Source organism: Rattus norvegicus, chromosome 11 (assembly GCF_021556685.1).
Source record: "Rattus norvegicus strain SHRSP/BbbUtx chromosome 11, alternate assembly SHRSP_T2T, whole genome shotgun sequence".
Lineage (NCBI taxonomy): Eukaryota > Metazoa > Chordata > Mammalia > Rodentia > Muridae > Rattus > Rattus norvegicus.
The window spans coordinates 91,323,891-91,350,513 of record NC_141544.1 but is presented as its reverse complement, the minus strand read 5'-3'; the positions used below and the strand labels follow the sequence as shown (position 1 = coordinate 91,350,513).

The 26,623-nt window shown below is 42.9% G+C and overlaps 2 long non-coding RNA genes across 8 annotated transcripts; one reads left to right on the top strand and one right to left on the bottom strand.

Annotated features, from left to right (window-relative positions):
* Nucleotides 1-1,212: 1,212 nt before the first annotated feature.
* LOC148002674 (uncharacterized) lies at nt 1,213-8,078 on the bottom strand. Its single transcript, XR_015633761.1, has 2 exons — nt 7,936-8,078; nt 1,213-4,806 (listed from the first exon to the last, which is right to left on the bottom strand). It is a non-coding gene; the product is annotated as an uncharacterized LOC148002674 (long non-coding RNA).
* Nucleotides 8,079-14,140: 6,062 nt separating this feature from the next.
* LOC120095690 (uncharacterized) lies at nt 14,141-26,523 on the top strand. 7 transcript variants are annotated; one of them, XR_015633634.1, is made up of 6 exons: nt 14,141-14,316; nt 16,329-16,375; nt 21,388-21,508; nt 23,673-23,829; nt 24,028-24,229; nt 26,214-26,523. It is a non-coding gene; the product is annotated as an uncharacterized LOC120095690 (long non-coding RNA). The 7 variants fall into 7 exon arrangements; XR_015633635.1 differs by lacking the exons at nt 14,141-14,316; nt 16,329-16,375 and adding an exon at nt 17,792-17,997; XR_015633629.1 differs by lacking the exons at nt 14,141-14,316; nt 16,329-16,375 and adding an exon at nt 22,119-22,168 and having other exon boundaries at nt 21,324-21,508; nt 24,028-25,183; nt 25,306-26,523.
* The last annotated feature ends 100 nt before the right edge of the window (nt 26,524-26,623 follow it).

Sequence of the window (26,623 nt, the reverse complement as noted above, 5' to 3'; positions counted from 1 at the left end):
ACCATTTGCAGCCTTAGCACCTAAAACAGACCAATCATTTTAAAAATCAACTTCTCCATAAACCTCTTACCCAATCGTGTAATGCCAAGGCTTGATCGTACCCCCCAGCCCCCTTGCAGCCCCCCCCCCCCTTAAAAAACCCTTTCCTAGACCTCGAGGCTGCTCTCCTAACCTGCTGCATCAGGGAGTGTTTGTGTCCTGAGCTTGAGCTGAATAAACCCTGGTGTGAATTGCATCTGAGTCGAGTTCTGGTAGTCTTTGGGGTCTCGTGATCTGGGCATAACATTAGAGAGGTCCATTAAGTCCCACTTAAAGCATTCTACTGCTTCCCAAATCCAAAGTCCCCAAATCTACATTCTTCCAAGCAAAATCATGGTCAGGCCTACTGCAACAATACCCTAGGCCTTGGTACCAACTTCTATTTTAGTTAGGGCTTTATTGCTGTGATGAGACAACATGTCTAAGGCAACTCTTAAAAAGGACAACATTTAATTGGGGCTGGCTTACAGGTTCTGAGTTTCAATCCATTATCATCACGACAGGAAACATGGCAGAATGATATTGGAGAAGCTGAGAGTTCTGTATCTTGTTCTGAAGGCAACCAGAAGACTGACTCTTCCACAGTGGGTGGAGTTTCAAAGCCCACCTCCACAGTGACACACTTCCTGCAACAAGCTCACACCTCCTAACAGTGGCACTCCCTATGGGCCAAGCATATTCAAACCACCACAGTCCCCATAGACTCATGTGTTGGAAAAAGCCTATGGGGGTCAGAGAGTAGAATGCGCTGCTTTGCATATGGTTGGCCTGGGGAGTGGCACTAATTAGGAGGTATGGCCTTGGTGGAATAGGTGTGGCCTTACTTGAGGAAGTGTGTCATTACTGGAGTGAGCTTTGAGATCCTCCTCCTAGCTGCCTGGAAGTCAGTCTTTTCCTGACTGCTTTGGTTCAAGATATAGAGCTCTCAGCTCCTCTAGCCTCACATCTTCCAGACACTGCCATGCTGCCCACTATGATGATAATGGACTGAACCTCTGAAACTGTAAGCCAGCCCCAATTAAACATTGTCTTCATAAGAATTGCCTTGCCCCTGTGGTCTCTTCACTGCAATGAAACCCAACTAAGACATTTACTAAAGATCTCTATGCTGTTTCCTTTTCATAATGAGGAATGAATACATAAACACACACACGCACAATATAATCCCAACAATGATATTCAAGATCTCGGTTTATTGGAATATATCTTACGTATGTTTACGTATATAAGCTACCTGCGCACTGCGGTTACATTTTATTTGTACGTGATGCACTTATTGCCAGATTGGCTTATAAATAAGTGCTCATGTGAACCAAAAGTAACTTGGCTCAGTTTCATTTTGGTTCATAATAACACTAAGATTTTAAGGATCAAAATAATGATAAAAACAAAAGCATATTTAATCAATATGCTTTAGGCAATAGGATGACATGGATTAAGTAAAAATGGCTAAGGAGCCTAAATATTTCTTTGGGACAAATAATTTGAGTTTTTCTGTCTGAAAAATTTTAATTGATTTATTTATTTTATTTAATTGATTAATTAATTTTAATTGATTCATTTAATTTATGTATGTGAGTAGACTGTCACTTTCTTCAGACACACCAGAAGAGGGCATCAGATCCCATTACAGATGTTTGTGAGCCACCATGTGGTTTCTGGGAATTGAACTCAGGACCTCTAGAAGAGCAGTCAGTGCTCTTGACAGCTGAGCCATCTCTCCAGCCCACATCTGAAACATTTTAAATCTAATTTTAAGGACAAGTTATACATAGTCATACAATTCTGGTCAAAATGCTATCCCTTTGGTCCTTATCCAAGTTCTGGTTCTGTAACACAGTCCTTCTTGCTTGAGGGTATAAACTCACTAATAGATAATTACTCCTACTTTTGCCTATTGGACAATGGCACTTGTTTCAGTTTGGGCTACTATTGTTGTGAGGAAGCACCATAACCAAAAGCAACATGGGGAAGGAAGGGTTTATTTCACTTACAGTTCCGTGTAACAGTTCACCATCAAAAGCATGGAGAACAGGAACTCAAACAGGGCAGGAACCCGGAGGCAGGAGCTGATGCAGAGGCCATGGAGGAATGCTGCTTACTGGCTTGCTCCCCGTGGTTTGCTCAGCCTGCCTTCTTATAGAGCCCAAGACTGCCAGCCCAGGGATGATACCACCCACAATAGTCTGGACCCTCCCGTATCAATCATTAACTAAGAAAATGCCATATATATATATGTATATATATATGCATTTGAAGATATTTTTAACCACTACTGCTTTTTAAAAACAAACAGATGAGTTTTTCGAGATCCTCATTCTAGTCTGGCTTATGCAAGAAGAAACCTTAAGTATTTTTAAAGTGTCATTTTATAGACCTATATTGAGGCTGACGGAGACATCTTAGACTTTACAGACCATTTTAACATATTACATTATAATAACACATGTTACACACACACACACACACACACACACATATTTAAAAGTATACATCTCTATTTTTAAATTAAAATAATAATAATAGAGCAATAAATGCTAGTTCTGCCCTGAATGCACTATCCTACCTTAGATGCCTCCAACATTAACAAGAAATTAATGTTTTCTTTCTCTCACAAACCATTTCAAGGCACCTATTTTAATATCTTAAATCTGTGATGAGTAATTTAAATTTGGTTAAGAAAACAAAAATTATTAATGTCCTTTACCTATGTTTATAACTGTTGGATATCTAAGGTATGATATTTGTTTTAGATGCAGACTCCTTTCAATTAAAATTATCTCATTAAAATTGTTTTCTAGATTTTGTAATAATAATAATGTTAAATTAAGGTATATTATAAATGATTATTTAAATATGATTGTAACTAAGTTAGAATTAATATAAAGGTTATAAAATTTGAAAAGGTTAATTCAATACCCTGAGATAAAATTAATGGTTGAATTTCTGCAGCTACGTTTTCTTGACTATTGTTTTTAGTATGCTTTTACTAAATGGATATTTAAAACCTGTATATGTATGTATATATATATATATATATATATGACAAAGTCTTAGTATTTAAAAAGCCTGAAGTATAATATTCATTTTGAGAATGACTCCTTAAATTATTCCTACTAATTTACATAGAGCTTGTAAACTTTGTTCTACTGGCCAAATGTTCAAATCTGTTTATCAAACTGTGTATATTCGATAAAGGAATAGCACGTAGTATTGTAAGGGACTTTTAACTTGTGATAACTAAGGTTTAAAATGAGTCTTCTTCAAGGCATAAAATCCAGGTGTCTCCATCGGCTAAAAGGAAAAGGGCATCACAGCAAAAACGTCATTCTGGCCTAAAGATGGGGGCTCTCTCCAGGTACTGCCACCTCACGTCACCTGAGTGCACATTCACACGAGCTTCAGCTCTGACTTTCTTCCCGCCCCTCTTCTGCAAGACCCCTGAGCCTTGGCGGGATTGATGTCGATGTTTGGGGACGTTCCGTTCAACAACCACTTGCTCTTAGCACTTGGAGCACTTATGAATCTGCACACACTGCCACCCACTTGAACGAGGAAGCTCCTTTAGTGTCTTCCAAGAGCAGCTCTGGTCTGTGAGTATGAGCATAAATATTTAGAAGGCAGCTTGATAACATGTCAGTTAGCAAAACAACAGCACTGCATTCCCTGCTTTGGCCTTTGAACGCCCAAGCCACCGGCTTTTGGCCAAGTTGATAGCATGAAACATGAATTCCTTCCCATGGAAGGAGACCTCAAACACTGTCAGAAAGTGGTTGGTTACCTCGGTAACATGCTACTATTTTACCAGTGGCCACACCATGCTTGTCAGGCTGGTGTTCCAGAGGACTGTATAGCCCCTTCCCGCACCATGAATGCTTCCTGAATCAGTTTCTGTATTTCTGGTTTTTAATGAAGTTTTTGATCAATTTTGAATTGATTATTTTTGCAGGACAAGAGTTGTGGATCTGCTTTTTCTGCAGGTTGATGTCCAGTTTTGCCTTCCGTATCTGCTCGACTGGTTATCTTCTCTTCTTGTGTATGTTTTTGACAGCTTTGTCCAATATTAGATAACAAAGAGAAGTATAGGGATCTCTCCCGCGTTCTGTTGGCATACATGCCTGTCTTTGTGCCAGTACCACGTTGTGTCTTTATCATTATAGGTCGACAGTGTAAGTAAAAATCAGGTATTCTGCTGTCCTTAGCTAAGTTTCTGCTTAGGATTACTTTGGCTTGTCATGGTCTTTTGGTCTTTCCATGTAATCGTTAGGATTCTTTTTCCCAATACAGGAAGAATTTATTGAGAATTTTGATATAGATTTTATTGAATCTGTAGATTACTTTTATTTAATACTGCTGTTTTCATACTACTAATTCTGCCAATAGAGGATCATGGGTAGTCTTTCTGCCATCCGATATCATTTTCCTTTTGATTCAGCGTTTTTCACTGTAGAGGACTCTCACTTCCTTAGCTAGCATTAATCCTAGGTAGTTATTTCATTGGGCTATTGTGAATGGGACACTTTGCTAATTTATTTCTCAGTGGAACTTTACCAAATACCCTTTTCTGTATCTCTCAAGATGATGATGTAAGTTTTGTCCTTAAGTTTATTTCTATATAATTGATTTGCATATGTTGAATGAGTCTTCCATTACTGAGATGAAATTAGCCTGTTCACGGTGGATGACCTTGATTGCTCTCGAATTCAGTTTGCAAGTATTTTGTTGAGATTTCTTGCATCTATCTGTTCATTAGCAATTACTGCTTCACTGAAAAAAAAATCAGAGAGAAAATTAAAATATTACATTTATTCAAAATATCAGAAAGTGACATTTAGAAGTTTCATTTAGAATGGCAAGCAAATAACCTGTAGATATACCTCAAGGCCTTGGGAGAACAAGAAAAAGCAAACTTCAAAAGCAGTAGGCATCAGGAAGCAGTAAAGATCAGGGTAGAATGACTGAAATAGAGACAGTACAAAGACAATTCAAAGACAATTTTTTTAAAAGAAAAACTAAGTAAGATTGACAAACACATGGCTAACCTAATAAAAAAGATCCACATCAATAAAATTAGAGGTGAAAGGGGGCATCCTATTGATTCCAACACAATATAGAGAGTCCTGAGGATATCCTGAAACTTATATTCCCAGATACTGCACAGTGCAAGAGAAATGAACTGATTAAGAAGATAAAGACAAACAAACCAGCAGGTCCTTAATGATCAATGAGATTGAACAATCATGAGAGGTCTCCCAACAGCAACCGCAATTCTACCCAATGTTTGAGAAGCAATAACACCATTGCGCCTCAAAAATGGGAGGGGAATAAACACCGTCAAGCTCCATTGTACAAGCCCAGCGTCATTCTGATCCCCAAACCATATGGGAATCAGTCCAAAAGGAAATGCTAGCACAATTTCTCTGACGAATTCAGGATGCATTTCAGATATATTCGCATGTGGGTACATGACCAAGGATCCAAGGTTGGGTCACATACACAAATCAGTAACTGTAATTCAGCACACAAGTATAAGGACATGAAATCCACGATCATTTCAACTGGTATGTAAGGTCCTTTAACAATGCTCAGTAACCCTTTGTGATAAACACCCTGAAGAAAGTAGCAATGAAAGGACCATGACTCAACAAGGGATGCACAGGACAAGCTCATGGCTGACACTAGACTGAATGAGGAGACTGTGCCTTGAAAACCTGGAAGAAAAGGCTGCCCCTCCTTCACTCTTGTTCAGTTTAGTGCTTGAAGCCTTAGCTAGAACAGTGTGTGTGTGTGTGTGTGTGTGTGTGTGTGTGTGAGAGAGAGAGAGAGAGAGAGAGAGAGAGAGAGAAAGAGAGAAATAGGAAAGAAGTTAAATTACTCATATTTGTAGATTATGTGAGCCTATAGTTAAAAAAAAACACAAACACCCCCAATGTTGTTGTAAAATTATAAAAAATAAAATGCTGTCCTTTATCCCCCCACTGCGGTGCCCCATGATATCTGCTGGATATCTTAAAACTCAGTCAGCAAAGCGTCTCACCCACTCTGCTCCATCCTATATCACATTGCCGAAGGCCTCTCTCTGAGCTGGCAGCAATCTCTCTACCTATCTAGTTCCCAAGGCAGGTTTCCATGCCAGAAACACACATCCCAACTCCGTGGTGGCCCAGACCAGCTGCCCCACACTCCCTTACACTTAAATCTATACATGAAAGAACACACAACACAATAACCTTTGACCCAATTGATAAGATATAATTGCCCACCTAAACATACAAAGCCCTGTACACATCCATCCCTTAAGAACATTCATAACAACCTGTAAAGGTACAGCATGGAGTCTTAACGTCAGCTTCCATATTGTCCCCGGCTACTCTCTCTCCTCTCCTTTTCCATTCCTGTTTCCTCCTCCTTCAAACTTTTCTCCCACCCATCCTTCCTTCTCGTCCAATGACAGGCCTCATTCTATCTTGCACCTGCCTCACCTGTGACATCATCCCACACCTGAAGACTGTGAGAAAACTCTCAGGTCTGCTGGCTACTTTCAGCAAAGTAAGAGGGTATGCAAATCTAGTTAGCAAGCTCAGTAGCTTTTCTACAGGTCAATAATGGACATTTCAAAAAATAAAAAATAAAAAAATTCCCACTCACAAGAGGCTAAAGAACAAGCTTAACCGTGGAGGTAAAGTGAAAACTGCTTACAATGAAAACTTTATGAAATAGGAAAAATAAATAGAGAAAGCACTCAGGCTGGGTGGGGGTGGCACATGCCTTTGATCCCAGTGCTTGGGAAGCAGAGGCAGGAGGATCTCTGTAAGTTCAGAGCCAGCCTGGTCTACAGAGCGAGTTCCAGGACAGCCAGGACTACACAGGAAAACCCCATCTCAAAAAACAAACACACAAACACACAAACAAAGCACTCAAAGATAGTAGGCTCTCCCAGCTCTTGAATGGGCAGAACTGAGCCGACATTGTGAAAATGGTTTTATGACTGAAAGTGATCTAAAGACTTCATGCAATCCTAACGACATTCCTCACGTAACTAGGAGTAACAATCCTAAAATTAAGGATCTCGAAGAGCACCAGAAATCCTTAACAGAAAGAGCAACAAAATACCTGATATCAAATCACACTACTCATCATCATAATAAAAGCAGCATGGTAGTGACACACACACACACACACACACACACACACACACACACACACACAAATCAAATCTATAAACCAAATCAAATGACTCAGGGAAACAGGTCATGTTGCCATAACCACTCTATATTTCTCTTCACTGTGACAAAATGTGCTTGACAAAAGCAGCTTAAGGAAGGTTATGTTTGGGCCTAGGGTTTGGGGGCGCTTTTGTGGCAGGAAAGTCTTGATAGCAGGAACGGGTAGCAGTTGTTTGAGTTGAATCTGCAGTCACTAAGCGAAGAGAGAGAGACACAGATGTTGTCATGCTTCCTTTTTTCTATTCTCAGTGATGAGAGAAGTAACTAATACAAAACGTTGGTTCCAAGGGTGGGCTTGTTGCTCCAACAGACCCGACTGTGTGAGTTCTTGGTCTTTGGACCAGGTTTGTGGAATGAATGTGGAAGAGTTTGGAGCTACTCACCGGAGAAGCTCAAGGGTGCTGAGTGTGTCACTTAAGGGGACAATCTGACATGAGAGTTTTGAAGACCAGAATACAGAAATGGGGACAGTGAATGCCAGAATCCGAAAGTTTCAGAAAGGAACAGGGCCTTTAGATTAAAGCCATTATTATGCTGTTTTTGCAGAGAATCTGGTTGTATTCTGACACATTATAAAAGAAAAACTTGAGTGAGTCTGAATTTCAAGGACACGGAGTCAATTGTTTGACCGAGACGAGACAGCACAGCATTTATGGTTAGTAGTACTCACCGCACTTAGTGAGATCTGTAGTGAAAATTCACAGCAGAAAGATGTGAAAGCTTGTTGGTTGACAGAAGACTGTGACTGAGGTTAAGTATCAAGACAGGATGGACAAGGTGCTTGAGGACAGAGGCGCTATAACTGTTGTGATTAACACAATTGGGCAGAAACCAGTACAGTTTGTGTTAGAACAACAGGAAAGGGGAAGACCATGGCCGCTGCCAACTGCCGAAAACGCCTAGGTGTAACCATGACAACATACTCAAAAACTTTCCCTGGAAAAGGGAGCAAACAGAGATAACTTCAGACATTCTAAGCCAGCAGGGTGGAATCAAGAAATGTGTCCCAGGCTCTGGCTGCCCCAATTAAACATTGGTTAAATTCCACTAAGCTCTCTCTCTCTCTCTCTCTCTCTCTCTCTCTCTCTCTCTGCCTCTCTCTCTCTCTCTCTCTCTCTCTGCCTCTCTCTCTCTCTCTCTCTCACACACACACACACACACACAGACATACACAGACACACACAGACACACACAAATACACACAGACACACACACAGATACACACACAGATACACACAGACACACACACACACACACACACACACACACACACATACACACACACTGTTCAAGGTTCATTTGGTGTTTTCGTTGGCTTGACCACTTAGTTGTTTGCATCGTCTATTTGTAGATATTACTTTTTACAAAATATTGCAATGCACACCATAGAGACAAACAATACACAAAATAACATCCTTTAGAAGATGCATAATACATTTACACACTGGAGCCAGGATATGACTAATGGGGAACTCGTTGACCTAGCCATGTTTGGTGAGTGTGTGCAGTACGGTGACACAACAGGTTCACGGGATAATTGAAGCCTGCACACAGTTGGCAGTGCGTCTTGGGGACAGTGGGACTGTCACATTAACCAGGTTGGCACTACACAAGTACCCTTTAGCATCGAAGTAGAGTCTTGGGACTGAGGGTTTCCCCAGGCTACCTTAAAAGCTGTGGGAAGTCAGGTTTTCTCCTGCACACCTTAACACAACTGCACTAGAACACAACTGCTCAGTGTGTGGTCTCCATGGAGATCCTGCTGTCGCCTGGACAGCGGGGAAGTGCTAGGATCTCTGGATCCTCTAGAGCATAGCATCACCCTCACAACATCTGAGATTCCATTTAGTCACAGGACAGAGGATGATGAGAAAGACCGCATCCTTTACTCCACAGAGACCCTTAATTGTGGTGGAAATAGAATGCACCTCCCTGAGAGTCTTCATTATGCTCTCGGCCAAGTGTGCTACAGAGAGGCTAATGGCCCAAGACGTATATTACCTTTCAGTTTGATCACCTCACAGGCATTGTCAGCCTCCTGCTTGTGACCCTCCTCCCGCTGCTCCTTGTCTGACCTTGTCCTGAGAGTTCCAAGCCCCCATACTCACCTCTACCTGAGGAATGTCAGGTAGCCTCAATTAGTTTACAGGATTGATTTCCTTTCTCCTGACAAAACCTGTTCAGCCAACACCTGAGATTCCTGAAATGCTTCCTCATGCTCATGAGGCGGTCCAGGCAAGCCTCCTACCCAATGACCTTTGCCCATCCTGGATGTCCCTACTCTCAGTCCCCCAAAACTTTATAAGCCTTTAATCAGCCTAAGTAAAGTCGCTCTGCATACTGACAGCTGGTGTGGTTTATACACAGTACGTACTCACACGGCTTCTGAACCCTCTGTTCTATGCCTCTGCTCCTGCCCTTGTGGACTGTATCAACCGAAGATCCATGCGAGTGGGGAGACCTGCGAATGGGACCATTGTCGTGGTGATTAAAATTGTGGGGCAGGCAGAAAAGCACCCTGTGGCATTAAAGAATGGAAAACCCCACTGGTAATGTCAAGGAGCTCCAGTCAGCTAGCTTTTGCTACCTAGACCGGGACAGAGTTAGAGAAGAGTGCTCACAATCTTAATCTTCACGTCACCCAAACAATGTCCATAATGAGTTTAAGAGGCTAGTTTTAATCTATGATATTAGCAATAATTAGTAAGTTCTACAGCATAATATCTTGGTACTATTAGAGCATTTACTGATGAGATAGACCACTTTAATCCTTTCGAAAAGCAGTTAAAAGAGTATCTATCAAAATTTGAAACCCATTTACCTTTTGACCAGCCCATCATCGCTTGTCCTAATAACATGCTTACAAACAGGAAGTGAGATGTGTAAGGTTGCGCACAATAAAATTTAAACTCCTTTTAGATTTTGTTTAGTTAGTTATTTTTGTGCATGAACGAGGTTTTGCCTGTATGTATGCTCTGTGTACCATATGAAGTTCAGAAGAGGGTGTTGTCTCCCCTGAGACTGGAGTTACAGATGATTGTTGACTACCGTGTGGGTTCTAGGAATCAAATTTGGGTCTTCTGGAATTGCAGCCAACAACTGTTAAGCCAGCTTTCCGGTCCCATCAGAGATTTAAAAAAAATTATTATTACAATGCATGTGTGTATGTGTGTGCATAAATGTGTAGGTATGTGTGTATTGTGTGTATATAATGTGTATGAATATGCATATATGGTATATGTGTGTATATGTGTGAGTATGGTGTGTGTGGTGTATATATATATATGTGTGTGAGTATAGTGTGTGTGGTATATATATATATATATATATGTGTGTGTGTGTGTGTGTGTGAGTATGGTGTGTGTGGTGTGTGTGTATGAAATGCACGTGTGTATGTGTGTGCCTAAGTGTGCATTTGTGTGTATGGAGTGTGTATTGTATGTGTATATGTGTGCATGAATGTGTATGCATGTTGTATGGTATGTGTATTGTATGTGTATAATGTGTATGTATATGTGTATATGGTATATGTGTTTGTATATGTATATGTATGTGTGCGAATATGGTGTGTGTGTATGAAGTGTGTGTGTGTGTGTGTGTGCGTGTGTGTGTGTGTGTGTGTGAGAGAGAGAGAGAGGGAGAGAGAGAGAGAGAGAGAGGGAGAGAGAGAGAGAGAGAGAAAGAAGGTGCATGTGCCATGGTGTGTGTGTGTGTGACACAAACAACTTGGCGTAGTCTGTTCTTTCTTGTGTTGCAGAAATCAAACTCAGGTTTTCAGGCTTGCAGCCTTAACTGTTTCTTTTGGAAACCACTTGAAATCAGCTAATAAAGAAAGGATTAAATAGATCTCCAGGCATCCATGCAATATGTGGATTTTCAAGAGAGTGAAGCAACTCCATGTGTGCTAACTTGGTATATTCACCAATCTGCAGCTTTAAACAGCAGCAATCACCCAAACTACGGAGTGCAGACAGTACCATTGTCTGTAGAAGGCTGTGAATAAAGAGGCTGTTTACCTGAAGCCTGTCCATCTCCAGTTTACTTATGCATGCAGTGTGTGGTAGCTTGTTGCTGGGGCTGCTAAAGTGCTCAGAAAGTACTACAGACGAGGCGATTTACTGACAGAAATATTTCTCATCAATCCGTCTTCTAGAACTTAAGAGGATGGCGTCCTCGTGGACTTTTTTCTTCTGAACTCTTTCTCCTCTCGGCTCGTAGGTGGTTGTCTTCCCCAGTGTCTTCATGAGGCCTTCTGTATGTGCCCTAACTGCATAAAGACAGCGCATGCCTGAGGGCCTGCCTCAGTGATGGCTCTCCACCGAATCTCTTCTTTAAAGAAATTATTTCCGGAAGTACCTTAGTCCCATTCTAAAGTGCTCAGAGCTCAGATTTCAGTGAATGAGTGAGCTGAGGAAGGGGTTACAGCTCACTCACAAGAAAAGATCTCTTTCTGTACTTCAGAGAGGTTGAACAACTGAACAACTAGCTATGGCCATTCTGGACCTGGGGGAGGGGAGCTGCTGAGCCTGCCAACAGGAGGAAAGAAACCTTGTTTCCCTTTCCAAGTTTCCTATATATGTGACACAGATTTTTGAAACTTAGTCGGTGTGACCCAGCCCCAGACCTTAGAAGCCACCTTAGTTATACTAAGATATACTTAGTACCTCAGTATAACTTAGTACACCGTCCCCATGATGAAATACCATTTGGGTCATAAGATTAAGCAGATAGGCAGCACCACAGCCAGAATGAAAACAAAGACCTAACCCATCATAGTCTGTAGTTCTGGGAAAATCTCTACATGTACTAACCTTGCCTTTTGGCTTATCTGATTAACTGAAATATGTCAATGACAGATGGTTTTTTTGTTTTTGTGCTTAAAAGCTCATCCCGAGAAGGCTCTGTGATAAACTAGGATCCCAAGCACCCAGAGTAATCGCTAATAAAGACATTCTATTGATTTAAACCCGTGTCCAAGCAGTCTTCTCTGGGGGATACTCCACAACAGTTGGGTATAAAAATAAGACAAATAAATTTTTCTTCTATCTTTACATTGTAAACATTCCTTCTTAATCTTTGGCACAGTTCAACATTCTGGGTGTTAAAATTAGCCAGAGATATATAGATCGGTTTCCTTTTTGAGTTTCTCAAACCAGAAAAGCGTGTGTGTGTGTGTGTGTGTGTGTGTGTGTGTGTGTGTGAAACCCCCAGTAGTAACCAGCTGCGACTTGTCTCTGATGAAATTACACAGTCCGTCATGAAGTGGATTCCTCTACTTCAGCTGCATGAAACGGTGCTGGCTGGCATTGCTTCTGAGAGATGTCCTATTGATGCTCAGGGTGACGGGTCTGTGTCACTCAACCAATCTCTCTGCTTTCCCGAGGGTAGGGTGCCGGAGAGAGTGCATGGGGAAGGCCGGAGAAGCATTCTAGTGTTGGGCTTCCCTTCCACGGTGTCTAGGGTCCTTGCTCCCAGTAGTACTTGGCTCTATCTTACTTCTTCTAGGGCAGATATCTCCCTCAGTCAGTGCATTGAGGTTGGCAATCTGTGGGCAGTTCTTCAACCATTCTCAGACTGGATCTCAGTCAGTGTTTCCTAGACTTACCCCCTATAGCACTTCATAACTTTGAACACACTACAGTTTTTCTTGCCTATTCCCAGGAATTGTTGCCTGTGTAGTCCACAGATGAATCCTTAAGCAACTGGGGTCATGCTTACTCCATAGTAGGCACTTGATAATTATCAGTTGATTGGCGGACAGAGCACATGGCCATCTGCTGGGCACGATACCCCTTTCCTTTCTGGCCTATGTCTGTGTCTCCTCTCTTACACTGCCTCCTCTCTGCATGTTATTTTCCACTTCTCACAGGTAAGGGCGGCTAAGGCAGCTGGCCTGGTGTGCCTTTCGGCCTCAGGAGATCCTGTGATTAAGGCCTCAAGAATGTAGTTATTTTAGAAATTAAGGCTTACACATGGTAAGCGACTTGGTTAGCATTCCCAGCAATTACGTTCTCCGGGCTCATCTCCACCTGTGTTTTATACAATCTGTGACTTTGGATGATAAACTGAGGTGAGAACTTGCCCTTCCAGAAGTGCCTCTGTCTCCCTCATCCTCTCAGCCACTGCATGCCATATCCACCTCCCCAGATTGTAAATCAGAGTTTTCATTTTTAGAGAAACTTTGTGAGTGAGGCTGGGTGGTTGCCCATGAATGCTTCTGCTGGCCAGTTTTATGTCAGTGTGACCCAAGTCAGAGTCATTGAGAAAGAGGAACTCTCAGTTAAGAAAATGGCTCTGTGAGATCCGGGCATTCCTTTTTTTTTTTTTTAATTTAGTGATTGATGAGGGAAGGCCCAGACCACTGTGGGTGGTGCCATCTCTGGGCCATGGTCCTTGTATAAGAAAGCAGGCTGGGCAAGCGATGGGCAAAAAGCCAGCGATCAGCACCCACCCCTGTCCTCTCCCCCGGTGTCTGAAACCAGATTCCCATCCTGTTTGAATTCCCGCCCTGATTTCCTGCCACTGTGGACTTTTACCTGGAAGTGTAAGATGTGGTAAGCCCTTCCCTTCCCCAGTTGCTTTGGACATGACGTTTTATCACAGCAGGAGAAACCCCAACTAAGATAACGCTTATGTCAGATTGGTTTCACCACAGAATTGGATCTGTACACAGTTTTCTTCGACAAACATCAGCTGAGGACCTTCTGGGTCCCTGGCACGGGATGGACAGCATCCCAAGAGTTCTTTAGAATGGCTTCTAATTGTTTCTCAACCTGCATAGGGACTTTTCCCAGATGAGGCAGGCCTTTTCAGTGTTACACCCAAATCTAGGCGAAGAGGGCACGGCCAAGTCTCACCAAACCTTTGTCTTCTAGATAGAACATGCCCTATTGGAGATGACTTCATTCAGAAGTGGGAATCAGATACTATTTGGCACAGCAGGGAAAAAAAAAATCTAAAGCACCCTCCGGCAAGGAAGGCATTACACAAGGGCCTTAGAAGTAAATTCACCTTCTTAATTATGGATGCCTGTGGCTACAATTACAGATAAGTAGCATTTCCCACGTCTCAACTTCTTCCTGCTTCCTTCTCTGAGCCCATTGGGTAAGACCTCCTGGGCCTTCTATTTAATTCTCAGAGGTAGTGAGGCAGATTGAAAGAACTTGCCTGGCTGGGAAGCTCAAAGGGGCCAGAGGTGGAGAGGGGCAACGGAACTAAAGAAGCATCATTTGTAACAGCGAAGGCTTGCTGTCCTGCAGCGTGGACTTCCAGGCAGTCTGATCTCCGAGTGGCTTCCTAGTTCTCATGCCCTTCCTGGGGTTGTTCTCTATTCAGTGGGTCATGAAGTGGGCATGCAAAACTGTTGGGAGCCGCGCCAGGCAGGTACCACCCTGGAGCTCCAGAACAGGTGCACACACTTTCTCAGGCCAGCGTTGCAGACCACTGTGTCCTAGGGCTGGATCCCTGCCCTTACTCTACTGTTTTGGAAGTGTTGGTTCCTATTAAACATGGAACATTATTGTCTTCTTAAAAAAAAAAAAAAAAAAAAAAAAAAAAAAAAAAAAAAACAAAGCAAAAAAACCCAGCCTGTGGACAGAGGTTGGGAAGGTGGGGAGTAGACCCACTGTAGATTCTAACAGCACAGGATCTGACCACGTTACCGAGCCACGACTCTGAGCCCTTGTTTCGGTGCTTGACTAAGTGTAGCCTTGGTACACAGAGGAGCCGGCGCCAACCTCCAAAAGGCCTAGGCCTGACAAACCTGCCAACCCGCATCTTTGTCAGGCAAAAGCGTTACTTTCTATCATACCTGACAGAGGATCTTACCGTTTCTCTCCTCGGGTATTTTCTGGTCCTTGAATACCTTTTGCCTCCCACCCGAAACCTGGATATATAATTCCCCTGTACAAAGCCCTCTGAAGATAGTCATACGACTTGGAACCAGGTCAACCTACTTAAGCTCTACCTTTGCTGTGTCCCCTTAAGCTTCTCTCACAGCCCAGGTGGCTCACCTCTCCTGCTTCGTCTCACTACAGCTCTTGAGAGGATGAGAGGCTTTCCCCCTGTTGTTTTTGCCAGCAGGGCCAGCAAATGAAGCAGCAGGCACAGCACTGCCTCTTCTAAAGAGAGCGGCCAGCTTTCTGGGCTCTACTGAGATGTGGCTAAACCCACTCTGTTCTTCCCAGCAACCACCTCCCCCTGCCCCAGTCCACCTAGTCTCGGAAGAAGCAAGAAGAGTAGAGAGAGGCTGAGGGACTGTGAGGGCCAACAGTAGAGTGCTCTCCCTTCTAGGGGGCAGCAATATTTGTTTCAGGACATACTGCTGTGCTCTGAGAAGCACATTCTGAAAAGAGAGGATTTTTTAAAAAAATAAATAAATAAATTTGCATGTTAGAACAATATATGGATAAAAACACATTTATATTAAAATTTAAAACCTAAGCTGGGTGATGCTGGCAGCAGCCCACGCCTTTAACCTCAGCCCTCCGGAGGCAGAGGCAGGTGGATCTCTGTGAATTCGAGGGCAGCCTGGTGTACAAAGTGAGTTCTAGGACAGCGAGTTCTAGGATGCTACACAGAAAAACCATGCCTAGAAAAAAACAAAACAAAACAAAACAAAACAAAAAAAAAAAAACCAACAAAATTTAAAACGTAAAACCGGTTTTGGATTCTGTTGTCTAAACATAAATGATAATCGAAAAGTGAAATTCAAGGGGTTGGTGAACTTAAAAATGAGTATTTCCTCGCCCTGGGTGGGGGGAGGGGTGTGGGACACAGACTTTAACTCTCTGATGGCCTGGGCCAAGTTGTTATGTTGACACACAGAGGCACTTGGTTTGAATGCACACAGTTTACTGGAAGAAATAGAAGCCAAGTGCCTTGGAAATGGGTGTGGGTACACACGTTTCAATTTGCTAAGCTTCCTGCCCACCACATGTGCCATATCACCCTGGCTTCTTCACATGCTCATGAAGATGGGGAAGAGGGGAAGAGGGTCATGGGGCTGTGAATACACACAAGTGAGTTAGTTAACGGCATTGTATTTTCTTCCCTTTATCATAGCACGAGCCTGGTAACCTACTGCTTTCTGGTGTTACTGACAGGATCAGGTAAGTTAACTTGTGTCCTATCCATCACGTTGCTTGAATGATCAAATTCTTTGCAAAAAAAAAATGTCCAGTGTTACATTTTGTGGTGGTTTGAATAGGTTTGGCCCCCACACATTCATGTATTTGAATGTGTGGCCCATAGGGAGTGGCACTGTTAGGAGGTGTGGCCCTGCTGGAGTAGGTGTGTACTTCTTGGAGGGATTGTGGAGTTGGGCTTTGAGGTCTCCTGTGCTCAAGCTACACCCAGTGTGGCACACAGTCTCCTTTTGCTGCCTGTAGATCAAGATGTAGAACTCTTGGCTCCTCCAGCACCATGTCTGCCTGCCTGCTGCCATGCTAATAATGGACTGAACCTCTGAAACTGTAAGCCAACCCTAATTAAATGTTGTCTTTATAAGAGTTGTCTTGGTCATGGTGTCCTTTCACAGCAATAAAACTTCAACTAAGACATAAGTTGGTACTAGGAGTGGGGTATTTCTATGACAGGTCCTACTATGTTTTTCTTTGGAGGAATATGGACTTTGGGACTGTGAATTTAAAAAGCAGGTTAAAGCTTTAAGTGGGGCTTGGGCCATTCTAGTAGGAGCATGGAAGACAGTAGCGATGAGGCTGATTTGAACTGTTGGGCCCAGCTCAGAAGTTTCAGAGGAGAAATTTTAGTATGTTGCCTAGTGATCATTCTTGTGGTATTTTGGCGAAGACTGTATTTTTTTGCCCTTGTCCAAATAGTCAGCCTGAGGCTAAGATGAAAAAAATTTAGATTAATTGCATTGGCAAAGGAGATTTCAAAACAGTCTATTACAGGCTCTGTCCTGTGGTTCACTCTTACTAAGAGTGTTTTGATGAAACATAGCAAGCTGAGAAATGATAAATACAAAATGTATGGTTTGAGGGTTAAAGCGGCATCAGGAAGTAGAATAGAAATAAATCCTGTGTTCAAGGAGATAAACAGATTAAAGATATTAACTGAAATTAAGAGAATGGTGACCTCAGGGAAAGAACTCACCCAGCTAAGCTTCTTTTGGAAACAGAATTAAAGAAAAGCTTAGGTCCAGGTGTGCACACCTTTAATCCCAGCACTCAGGTAACAAAAGCATACAGACTTCTGAGCTCAAGGTCAGCCTGTTCTACATAGCAAATTCAGCAATTGCCAAGCTTATGCAGTGAAGTAAACCACTGGAAACAGGAAGCTGGTGAAGATGTAATTGAACAAGAGGGGCATGTTCTAGCCCCAGCAAGCAGCAGGACTTGGAAGCTTTGGCCAAGTGATTCCGGATTTAGAGTCAAGAACTCTTGACTCTAAATTATTGGATTGAGTTATGAAATCTCCCTTTATGACTAAGGAAAGTCACTGAGGTCAGTTGGGTGGCAGGAGGCTCAGAGGGGCCATTGAGTGAAGCTGTGAAGGTGAAATCTGGATTTCCTCGGAGACCCCAAGAGGTTAGAGATGCCAGAGCTGTGGGATATCTGTCAAGGAAAGCTGCTAACAGGGAGTGGAAACAGCTCAAGAGAAAGAAGTGTGTTTCAGTCAACAAAGCTGAAAGGAGTTGGAAGTCTGAAGAACATTTTGACATCAGACATGGAGATCCAGAATTTGGAGTTTGGTTTTTGGTCTTGCTTTGGTTGAGTATTTCCTCACTGTGTTTGTTTTTCCTATAGTTTGAAATGATAATGTATATCTTTTGCCATTATATATTGGAAGTATGTCATCTTTTTTAACTTTAATTTTATAGGGGGTTACAGTGAAGAGAATGCATGCACATCAGAAGAGACTTTGAACTCTGAACTTTAGAACATTGTAGAGACTGTGATAGACTATGGGGACTTTTGAAGTTGGACTAAATACAGTTTGCATTATATTGTGGCTACAAATCTATCAGGGCCAAGAAGTGGAATGTGGGGGGTTGAATAAGTACGACTCCATGGATTCATGTGTTTTAATGCTTGACCCATAGAGAATGGCACCATTAGAAAGTGTGGCTTTGTTGGAAGAAGTATGTCACTGGGTAGTCAGGCTTTGAGGTCTCCTATGCTCAAACTCTGCCAGTGGGACATTATCCTGCTGTCTTTCAATCAAGATGTAGAACTCTTAGCGTCTCCAGCACCATGTCTACCTGCAGTGCACATGACTTCTAGCCATGATGACTGTGGAACTTCAGTCTCCACTTCTATCTCATGTCGTTGCATTGTTAATTGTGTCCAATCATAGCAGACACAATTGTGCATAGCAGATACAGTTGTGCATAGCAGATACAACTGTGCAAACTGTGTAACACTTGATAATGAGAGCAAAGGGCTGTTACCAAGTTTCATCCTTGCTGCACTATGCCCCTTATGATTTCTTAGAGTGTACTTTTATGTATCAAAAGAGTTTTGAACAGCAGAAGCCTCACACACCTGGTTACAGTGTCTTTTGATTGCTTTAATGAATCACATCCAGAAACTGATGTTTCTGGTTTATGTATCCTCTGATCTTCTCAGAGACAAACATGTTTATCAAGTAAGGTGTGTTCCAATGTCAATAGACTCTTGGCTGAAGACTTCTCATCTCTCAGAAGTTGCTTACAGTCTGATATGCCCACTAAGTTCTTGTGTTACTATTCCCACTTAGCTCTGAGTTATGAAGCACCTTTGTGGCTGTCTGGAAGCAATTTTGTTTTCCTGTTTGATGACCTTTTGTAAGTCTTAACTTTAGCCTTTGTCTTCTTAGTCTCCAAGAAGCATGCAACTAGTTCATAGGTGTTACTCAGCAAGGACATTAGCAAGTTTCTAGAAGGCAGCAGAAAGAGATCTGGACTGTGGAGCCCAGGCTTTGCTTAGTCAGTAACTGTGAAACACAGGGCCATTTATTGATCACTCTAGGGTCAGCCTCATTACAAGGGAAGCAAGATTATCTTTGACATTCTACAAAAGGAATGATCTCCCAGTATGACCTTAGCTTTAACAAAGATATTTATTTTTATTTTAAAATTGTGTGTGTGTGTGTGTGTGTGTATGTGTGTGTGTGTGTCTGTCTGTCTGTCTGAGGGAGAGGGGTGCCATGAATGTATTGTCTTCAAAGGCCAGAAGAGGGCCTTACATTCACACGGAACTGGAGTTATAGACAGTTATAACCTGCTGATATGTGTGCCGGGAATTGAACTCCAGTCCTCTACAAGAGCAGTATATACTCGAAACTGCTCAGCTACTTCTGCAATCCAGTTACTTAGCTTTAAAAATGCATTTCTGGACAACTCCATACATGTGTATAATATATTTTGATCATATCCACTTCCATTATCCCTCTTTTTCTTTTCTTCCTTCCTCCCTTTATCCTTTCTTTCTTTCATCTCTTTCTTCCTTCTTTCCTTTCTTCCTTTGTGTAAGAGTGATTTGCTCACACGTATGTCTGTGAGCCATGTATGTGCCTGCTGCCTATGTAGGTCAGAAGAGAGTATGGGGTCCCCTAGAGCTCAGTTACAGATGGCATGAACTACCAAGTGGATGCTGGGAATTGATCTCCGGTCCTCTAGAAGAATAGCAAGTGGTCCAAAGAGCCCATCTCTCCAGTCCCACACTACCCTCTTTTTTCTCCACCCACTTCCTTGGAATACCCATTTCTTCCCATCTAGTTCATCTCCTATGTTCATGTCTTTGGTTTTTGTTTTGTGACCCACTGACTTTGATTAGGGTTGCTAGCAGGAGCATGGTTAATGGAGCTTATTTACTAGAGAAACGGCCACTAGCTAGTGGCTGCATTACTGAAAAAAATGACACTTCCCCCCTCCCCCAATTCATCATGGAGTGTTGATAGGCCCATTCTCATCCAGTAGTCTAATCATCACTTCACTGGTCTTAGTCGTGTCTGTGATTTCAGAGTTAAAAGTCAGGAAACCATTACCATGCTATGTCTTTCGAATGTACCTTACCTCCTATCTGGATCCAATCCCTTTCTGCCTCTCAGTAGAAAACAAACACGTTTCTGGAGGATAGCATTAGAATATATTATTAAGATAAAACAAAAATAAATCCAGATAGGACAAAACAAACAGAAGGAAACGATCCCAAGAAAAGGCGCAAGAAACAGAGATGTAGAGACTCACTCACACACTATGGAATCCCATGAAAACACAAAACCAGAAACACACACACACACACACACACACACACACACACACACACAAGGGATCTGCAGTGTAAAAAAAAAGGGAGAAAATAAAATAAATAAAAAGATACAGGGAACCATCAAAGTTGCCATTGAGTGTGTTTTCTGCTTCACGTCTACCTTCTGGGCTTGCAGCAGCCCTACTCTCAAAAATAGTTTCTTCCCCCAAAGAGCTTCTTTGGGGGAAAACCACACCTTCATTTGCAAGTGATTATCAACTGGAGATAGCTTTGGTTAGGACTGGCGCAGGCCCTGTGCATGCTGCCCCGTCTCTGTGAGTTCTGTGCACTGTCCTGCTGTGTCTGGAAGGCCTTGCTTCTTTAGTGTCCTCCACCCCCTCTGACTCTTATTTTCCTTCTTCCTCCTCTTTAGCAGTCTTCCCTGAGCCTTGTGTGAATAACGTAAAGAAACACCAAAGGCGTGACCTAGGGAAATTCTGCAATGCTTAAGACTCTTGAGAGGGAAAGAAAGGTTGTCCACTTTAAGTTTCCCAGGACAGCTGAGTTGAAGGAGGCCTCCGTGAACCAGTTGTATTCGTGACAGCAAAGCCAGATGAGGGATGTCAGTGGGTTGAGGAAGCGTAAGGTCATTCAGAAGACCAAGACCCATTCACTTTGCTTATGAGGATTCGAGGAAAACCTGAAGCATGGTGTTGAAGTCACACGGCTCCTAATTCAGTCCTTAGATCTGCCACTGCACTAGAGACGAGCCTTTGGCCCATTATTCTAATTCCTTAGGCATTAGCTATCTAATTTCCCATGACTCATAGTTCAGTTGTTGGTTTAGTAATTTGAGGAAGTCATTGTCGCCACTCAGACCGTTCTGGAGTACCCGGCTTCTAACTTTACTGTGCTCTATTTCCCTTCAGGAACCAACAATGGAAAACTTTTATCCCAGCTAATGAGAACCACAAAGCCGTAAACTACCTCACCACAGGGTGAGGGGAAAGGGCTGCCGTGGGTCCGTCTGCACAGGAGTTCCTCAGAGGAGTGAGTAGCTTCCCTTTTCTAACAGCAGTGAGCCTCCTCTGGCCTTTCCTCTCCTGCCCTGCCATCTCCTGCTATCATGTTATACTCATTCCCCATCATTGTGGAGAGCCAGGTTGAAAAGTATTCCTCATGCTCCCTAGACACCAAGACAAGCGAGAGAGCTACGAGCAGGTTTTCCTTTTCTCTTGGAGGTCTCTTTCTGGAAGAGCTGCGGCAGTTTCTGGTGTTTCTCACCTTGAACTCTATAGATATTTAACTGAGCTGCCCTCTGGTTTCTTATTAATATCTAAAGCAGGGTCAGAAGATATGGATACTTGGCTAAACTCTGCTGTTTGTTACCTAGGTGACTTTTGGTAGGGCTATCGTAGTCTTCCAACCTTAGATTATCCGTGTGATTTGGAGAGGTGGGAAGACGTAGGTAGAAGTGATTTGGAAATCTTTCAGCGGGATAGCAAGCATCAAAGCAGGTGTCCACGTCTCTTTAGCCAAGCATGGATGAGCTCAGATTCCATAATCAATTCCCTGTTCAGTAGCTCACTCTGGTTATGGCTTTGTGGCTGCTGCATCTATTTTGAGCAAGGCAAAGATTTCAGTATCCCTCTTTCCTCAGAGTCTGAAAAGCATCGCACTGAGGAGCCGACTGAAGGTGTTGGACAGATGGTATGTCCTGATTTCTTGGATGACAGTCACCTACTGGGATCCCACACAGATTTGATGTAGGCCTTTAAGGATCGCTGTGTATATTTAATACATGTGTCTGCACCCCCATCTTCCAAACACAAGCACCACAAATCTTCGGCATCTGTGGTCATGATTGGAAGTCTTTGCCTTTCAGATAGAGTCATTTCGAGGCCTTCAGGTCATGACCTGTGGTTTTTTCAAGCCTATCAGGTTGCTGTTATCATTATGTATGGTCTGCTTGCTAATTGAACTGGACAGTTGAATGTCTTATGACATCACCAAGCGAGGCTATAAATGGGTAGTGTCGCATGATGTATGGGCTGTTTCCGGCACTGAATGTGGCCAGAGATTTCCAAATGCATATCTGATTATCCCACAGTTAGACTTTAGCTAGGCTGGTTGTGAATTAATTCAAATTGTGGAACCCTCATCAGCCCCTGCCAGAGGACACCATGACTGTAACTTGTGAGGCTCTAATTAGAAGCTGTCAAAGGTTTGCATTATGACCTAATCAAAGATAGGCTAGAAAACAGATAGCATCCCAGGGAGCATGGAAACTTTAGGGGGAAATCCCAGTGATGCAGAAATATGTCTTTTTAAATAAATTTTCTATAATTTATTGGATTTTTTGAGATGGTTCAGTAAGTAAAAGCATTTGCTGCCCAAGAAAGTCCGATGATCTGAGTTCAATTCCTGGAATCCAAGTGGAAGGAAAAAAACCAACACTGGGAAGTTGTCTTCTGACTTCCCACACATGCCATAGCACAGATGTGTGCACACAAACAGCACACATCACACACACACACACACACACACACACACCATACATACCTACCACATACACGCACCATACACACACACACACACTCACACATACACACCACATACACCACACACACATACCATACACACACACACACACATACACACCACATACATACACCATACACAAACACACATACACACACACCACACACACATACACACACACACCACACATACACACCACATACACACACACACATACACACACACCACACACACATACACACACACACCACACACACATACCACACACAGTACCACACACACACACACACACACCACACATACTCACCACATACACAGAGCATACACACACACACCACATACACACACACATACACACACACCACACACACATACACACACACTTACCACACACACACCACACACACATACCATACACACACACACACATACCACACACACACACACACACACACACACACACACACACACACAAATACAAAAAATAAGGGTTATTGTTCTGCTATTTGTGCCTGGTTAATTTCGGGTAACAAATAAAAAGAATGTGGTTGAAGCTTTAGCTGTGTGTCTGTCTGCATAGCGTGAAGTTTATACGCCCTCTGCCAAGGGTCCCTCCCTCAAGGACAGCAGTGGGAACAGAACTCTCCTGTTGACAGAGCTCTGCTGTCCTTAGGTGTGGTGACTGACTCTTCACAGTGTGGAGGATCTTCTCTGAGAGGAGTCAGAAACTCTGGAGGTGACCTTCGCTGACCCAGTCAGCTTCTCACAGGAGAGCTCACCAGCTGCACACACCACTGATCTGGAGGAGGAAAGGAATGCAGTTTTTGCTGGTCAGTCATGCTTGGATTTAACGGTCGACCTGCCCATATTTCATTAAGTAGAAAATTGATCACCAGAATAAAAATGTCTTGACCGTGATCTGCAGGGTGGGTCATGAGAGCTGGTTGTACAATTTTGTATATTTTCCCCTTCACTCACACTGTGTAAGGTGTGGATTTTGTAAAACTAAGCTCTTTTCTTCTTTTCAGAGAGATGTATAAAGTTCGTGGGGATAAGCAGTGATTGGCGAGACTCTCGGAATTCACCTCTTGCCATCGGCTCACTGAAATCAGTCTGATGTCTTGGTTACAAATCCAACTTCGACACTTGTGTGTGCTCCCAATGCTGCTGCTGACCTCCCTGCTCCCTTAGCTGTAAAGCATAAACAATCCAGTTGGTAACACTCATCTGGTAAGGATCCGGCCGGTGGTGTTTGCAAAGGGCTTAGCGCAGTGCCTGGCATGCATACGGCAGCTGTTAGGTTTACAGTGCTCATCGTAAAGCACATGGTCGTACGTGTGCTTTACACATGCTGTACTTCTGTTCACATCAGTCCTCTCAAGTATATAGGCAGTGTTTGCTGATCAAGGTTCCCAGAGGAGAGTGTGAAGAAGAATCAACGTCACTTGTACTCCCTGCTGTATTGGTTGGTCACCCTTGGACATTTTTGTGGTCTCTGTTCACCTGGGTGACATGCAGAAATATCTCATTACAAAAATGTAGAGGGGGGGTGGGGATTTAGCTCAGTGGTAGAGCACTTGCCTAGCAAGCTCAAGGCCCTGGGTTCGGTCCCCATCTCCGAAAAAAAAAGAAAAAAGAAAAAAGAAAAACAAACAAGCAAAAATGTAGAGAGAATATCTTATGTATTGTATGGATGCACCATTGGTCAATAAAAAAAAAAAAAAACCCAAAACCTATGGCCTATAGGAAAGGGTAGGATAGACGGCGTCTGTCTAGACATTCTGTAGACAGAAAGGATTCTGTGATAGCCCGAGGCTTGGGAGATCACCTGGGAAGATGCGAGGAGACAGATGCTTAGTACCTGAGCACAGGTAACCAGCCACATGACAGGATGTGGATGAGAATAAATGGGTTAAGTTATGATCTAGTCAGAGGAGAGCCTAGCCAAGGTATTTGTAAATATATTTTGAATCTGAGTCTTATTTCTGCAAGCATGGGGATGGGAGGAAGAACCAGACATAACTTCTACACAAAAATGTCCTCCCAGAGGCAATAATGGTAACGTTTTTGTAAACCTACAGAAGCTTCTTTTCCCATTTGTCTTTGCGTCCCTTAGCCTAGATGCTTTCTGGGCCCACTGAGGTCAGTAAATATCAACTGCGATAAACACTGCCCTGTCAAGAAGTGAAGTTTTTTTTTTTTTTTTTTTTTTGGTTCTTTTTTTCGGAGCTGGGGACCGAACCCAGGGCCTTGCGCTTCCTAGGTAAGCGCTCTACCACTGAGCTAAATCCCCAGCCCCTAAGAAGTGAAGTTTTGAGTGGGGTGTGTCAGTTTAGCTTTATAATCCCAGACTTGGGAGCGGAGTCAGGAAGATCAGGAGTTCAAGGTGAGGCTTGGTTACATAGTAAGTTTGAGGCCAGGCTGGGTTACATGATATCCTGTCCCACAGAAAGAGTTCTCCTGCCACACTTACTCTATGCTTTTAAATCAATTATGAATAGCATATCTTCTTGATGTCTGGTCATTTCCCAATAAGATACAAATTCATCTTTCTTCCCCTCATGCATATAGCAAGTGACTTGCTACAGATCATTTAGAATGGCTGCAATTTTGGAAACAACCTTGCTGTCCCTCTGTAGGAGAGGCCATCTAGAAGGATGCTCTAGTAGACGTCACTCCATCGGCTTGACGCTTCCGGTGTCAGCCATTGCTGTAAGCTCTTACAATCCACTCACTTAGTCTTTAGAACAACCTCAAGAAGTGAGATCTACAACCCTCATCTTATAGCAAGGAAAAAGACCCAGAAGAGGGCAAGTCAGCTTTTCTCAAGGTTACACGGCAGAGTCAGGCTTCAAAGTCGGACAGCCCCACTACAGAGTCCTCTCTCCTGTGGCCGAAGATCAGCTGATCGCCACCAGCGCTTTGCCTGAAGACATTACCTTGCATCAAATAAAGGCTAAAGGGGATGAAAAAAAAATCTGCTTTCAGGCTCACTCCAGAAAGACTGAACGGGGCGGGGGTGGGGGGTGGGGGGAGGGGAAATGCAGCACTGTGTACAAACTGTAATCTTACCCATGGAAAGCTGAAGAAACGCACACAGGAAATAACCGGAAGGAAAAAGGCCAAAAGGTTAATTTTGCTTGGGGCTGATTGATGGTTTTCTTCTCTGTTTTGTATATTTGCTTCACCTTTAAAAAAATTTTTTTTCCTAAAGCAAATGTTGCTGAGAAATCAGAAGAAATAAGAAAAAGAAGTCATTTCAAAGTCGGTTTTTGTGTGCATGTATGGCTGGGTACCTCATGCATGCAGTGCCCTGGAGGCCAGAAGACTTTGGATTCCCCTGGAACTGGCGTTATGGACGGTTGTGAGCCATTAAATGGGTTCTGGTAAACGAACCTGTGTCTTCTGCATGAAGGACAACTGCTTTTAAAGCATTTCACCATCTCTCCTGCCCACGCAAAGTTGATTTTTAAAATAAACTTTATTATAAAAAAAAAACCTGGGAATAAAGAACATCATGGACTAAAATTAACCAGACCCAAAGTCTGCACATCAACGACGAACAAGAGGTTTAAGTGAAACACAAAAATAAATGACTAAAAAATCATAATAACAGGGAGGCCT